Source organism: Micromys minutus (genome assembly GCF_963924665.1).
Source record: "Micromys minutus genome assembly, chromosome: 1".
Lineage (NCBI taxonomy): Eukaryota > Metazoa > Chordata > Mammalia > Rodentia > Muridae > Micromys > Micromys minutus.
In genome coordinates, this window is record NC_137969.1 from 99,263,594 (window position 1) to 99,267,872 (window position 4,279).

The window sequence follows — 4,279 nt, forward strand, 5'->3', positions numbered from 1 at the left end:
CATGCCCAGCCCCCCAGTTCATTAAAGAGACCACCGAAGTGGTGGTCTCCGGCTGTGACATTTGAGTAGGTCCAAAGGAGACACGCTGCCTAAAGTTAAGTTTGGTGAAGACAGAGGTGTAAGTGGCTTCAGAGTCCAGTGGTCTGAGGTGAGCCAAGAGTAAGGGTGTCAGCTAGGCCATGGAAGGCATTGTGGTTTACAGAGAAGGGTTTGTTCTGTGAAATGTGAAGCTCCTGGAAGGGTGATTTGTATTTACAAATGATAGCTCAGACTAATGGACTATTAAGCACCAAAGACTGTTGTGTCGGGGTGAGACCTGAGAGCTAGTGAGAATGTGCCCCTGTGAGGCTTCGACGGCATGGAGGGTGGAAAGAACCTTCTGGATAAAGAATGCTTTTCGCGCCTTCAGGGGTCGGATAGCTGGTGAGAAGGCTCAGCTGGTTAAGTCCCCTGAGGGCAAGCCTAACCAAAAGGGAAGACCTAAATTCGCTCCTGGGATTCATCTGGTGGAAGAAGACAGTTAACTGTATCTGTTGTCCTCTAGTTACACACAAATTAGTAAGTTACTATAAGTAAACAAATCTACTTAAACAAGTGCAACATGAACAGGGGAGGGAAGGGTGCTAAATGTATATAGCATCTAAGGGTAGAGTATAGGCATTGGGGTGGGCTAGGGAACATAAAGTGAGGTAGTGTCTTGATGGAGCCTGTATCCAGGATGTCCCTAGACTTTATTTTGAGGGTATTGGGGAGTCATGGAGGCAGATTTTAAGGAGGAGAGGATTTGCTTTCCTAAAGGGCTCTAGGCTGCACTGCCGGGTTGGGCTATGAATGGCAGACTGTCTGTTTTTGGTGTCCGGTATCTGAACACTTCTTTCTGTGAGGAGTCCTATGAGAAGCAGAGGGAGGCCCTGACTCTAAGGAAATCAAAAAAGGAGAAAGAGAATTTACTCTCTTGGGTCTCTGGTAGCAGAACATGTTTCCAACCAGGTCTTTGAAGCCAAGGAAGGGACCAACAAAAGACAGCGTGAGGTCACTTGGAGTTTGTTGTGGGAGGGGTCGTGGTGTTGGTGGAGTTGGGGGTGAGGGCTAGGGGATAGTGGTGTTAAGCCAGCATGGGGAAATCAACAAGTTCCCCTCCAAGAGCTGTCCAGTTTCTTCCAGGTCTTATTACCCAGAATCTGGTTTGGCTACACATACAACCAAGTATTTAGCTAAGACAGGAAGTAGACTGTTTGGGATGAGCCATTAGTAGAATAGTGGTACCCTATAGTGGGGTAACAGCCAGGCCATGTAAACAACGGAATGGAGACCGTTGTCAAGCTGGGATTAACAGTAGGTGAAGAAAAGGTACCAGTCATAACTTGGAAGTTTTAGAGATGTTTTTTAAAAGGAAAAAGGTAGCACAATCCAGCCCAGTTCCAGCTTCCTAAACCAATAAGCTTATTTTGGCTACTTACATTATAGTTGACTCAAAGGCAATGGAATCACCTAGAAGCCCACCCAGCAGAGGTGAGGACTTAGAAAAGCTGCACACTAGCTTCCTGCCCAGTGTTCCTATACCTCAACAAAAGAGTCCCTTTTCCCTGAGAAGTTGTTTCCTGCTTATATAACAAGTGAATCTTGAAACTGTCTGAGCTTCCTAAGCCTGATAAGCCTCATTAGTTTCCCTGGCCTTTGAGACATCCCCCACCCACTCCCCCCATCTCCAGGAGGGAACGTTTCAATTTGGATGAAATAACCACACAATAATGTCAGAGGTACATTTCCTGGAATCTTGCCTGTAGAAGTCGTTGCACTTAGGCCAAAGAAATAAACATCGAGGTTAGTGATTGCAGCATTGTTCAAAACGGGGTACTAATTGAGCAAGTAAAATTTGGTCATTTCCTGTAAAGTGATGTGCTTCTCACTCCTCCCTCCCTCCTTTTCCTCTTTCCTTCCTCTCTCTCTCTCAACAAGTTCTTCAGAGTTGTCAGCCAGCCTCCTTGATCTTGAACTTGGATCGTAAGCAATCCTGCTTTGGCCTCCCTAGTAAGGACTATAAGTCTGTGCCATGACAACCAACCAGGTTTGCTTATTTTTAAAACTACCAACTGTGCCAAGTGTGTGATGCACACCTTTAATCCCAGCACTTGGGAGGCCAAGGCAGGCAGATCTATGTGGGTTTCAAGGCTAGTCTGGTCTACAGGCTGAGCTCTAGGACAGCCAGGGTAATATAAAGAGACCCTGTACAAAAAAAAAAAAAACAAAAAACAAACAAACAAAAAAACCCAACCAACCTGGCTGAGAACCTTCTGTGGCAATTCATGGTGGACCAACTCTTAAAGAATCCCTGGCCCTAATGCCTAAAGGGCTTTCATACCCTATTGTCCCCACCCCTTGAATGTGACTGCCTTGTCTGAGTGAGTTCAGATGAAAAGAATGCAGCCAACATGACATGTCATTACAAAGTCTAAGTCGCCAAGTGACAAGGCTTCCAGTTTCATTTCCTGTACCCAAAATAATAAAAGAAAACACAGTGAATAGAAGAAAAGAAACTCCAGGCTCCTCCATATGGCCTACAAATGTGCTATTTGATCTGGGCGCTGTTTATCCCTCCACCATCTATAGCCCCTTGCTTAGTACACACTAGCAGCCATACATGTGGCCTCTGTTACCCTGGAACCAAATTCTGTGAGCCTCCATCCAGGCTTCGATGGGAAAGAAACCAAGACAGAGAGAGGGCGTCTCTCTGCCCTGGTCCACAGCAGGGGCTAGAAGAAAACCAAATGTTCATTTGGAACAGAAGACAAGTGTAGCAATTTCTGAGAGTGGCCCTGTGGCAGTTTTTCCATCCTCCAGTGGGTTGAACAGTGAGCAGGCCCTGGCTCCCCTGTGTATTTCTGTCCTAACCAACATCCCACCAGTGGCAGCGCCCACTCTTTCCGAAGATCACCAAGAGTTAAGGGTTAGAGAGGCTGACCCTTGACCCAGGAGTATGCAGTGGTCCTTGGCTCTAATGGGACCCCAGGCCTCTCAAAACTCCTGTGCTTCTTACCCTCTCTCTCTCCCCCAAGATCAATTCTTGTCTTCAGGCTACTTGCTTACATAGTGGATCCCGAACTCTTGCATAAGCTAAAACTTCTGATTTTAAATAAGATTGGCATAGTCAAAAGGGGCATCTGCCTTCCAAAGTAAGGTACTTGCAAGACACAGGTGGTCTGGAACTCGGCTGTCTCTGGAGGCATGGTTCCAAAGGCTGACACTCAAAAATCTCTATCATGTATCTGACTCCACGTGTATGCATTTCGTTCTAGCTATTCTGAGCAAATGTCCAGGGCCTCAGACCCACTAAGTGCTCTGCCACGGATCTACACCCCCACAACCCTCTTCTGCCTTTGTTTTGAATCTGTTGTGTTTATTCTTTGTCTGAGATGTTTGAGATGGAGGCCAGCATTTCGAGGTGCACAAATGTATGCACAATGCTCCATAGACAGACAAATGGACAGCCTTCCACAGATGGAGCTCTGGCTCCATAGCACCAGCACCTGGACCACCTTTAATTTCCTAGAAGTCAAAGAGAGGGACTGTAGAAAGAAGATGGGGAAGTTTGAAAGGATAATCATGGGCTGGCGAGTTGGCTGGATAGGAAAGGCCCTTGTTGCTCAAGTATGGGGGACTGAGCTCAGATCTCCAACACTCATTCAAAAAGCCAGGTGTGACAGCACCTGTAATTTCAGCACCAAGGAGGCAGAGAAGGGTCCCTGGGACTCAGTGACTAGCCAGTCTAGCCGACTCAGTGAGCTCCAGATTCACTGAGAGACCAAAAGGGAAAGGGCTAGGGAGACCTCTCCTTAGTTACAGCCACAGTTGCCAAGTTCAGTTTTCAGCATCCACTGCCAGGCAGCTCACAACCACCTGGCACTGCTACAGAGGATCTGACGCCCTCTTCTGCCTCTGCAGACAGCTGCACACACCTGTATATAAACACACGTGCGTTAAACAAAAACCAGGGTGGCCTGGAGAGAAGGCTCAGGGGTTAAGTCCTGAGTTCCATCCCCAGCAACATCTTCTGGGGTGCATGAAGGCAGAGCACACATACACACACACACACACACACAATACATGAATTAATAAATCCTAAAAAAGAAAAGGTGGCAGGCTGATGGTAGTGGTGTGTTGCAGTAAAGTTCCAACCCCAACAAACCTGTGCAAAGGACACACAACTCAGTTACTTTATTTATAAGCTGCATGCATGGTTTGGGCAGATTTACCTTCACACTACTCTGTCCCCCAGCTA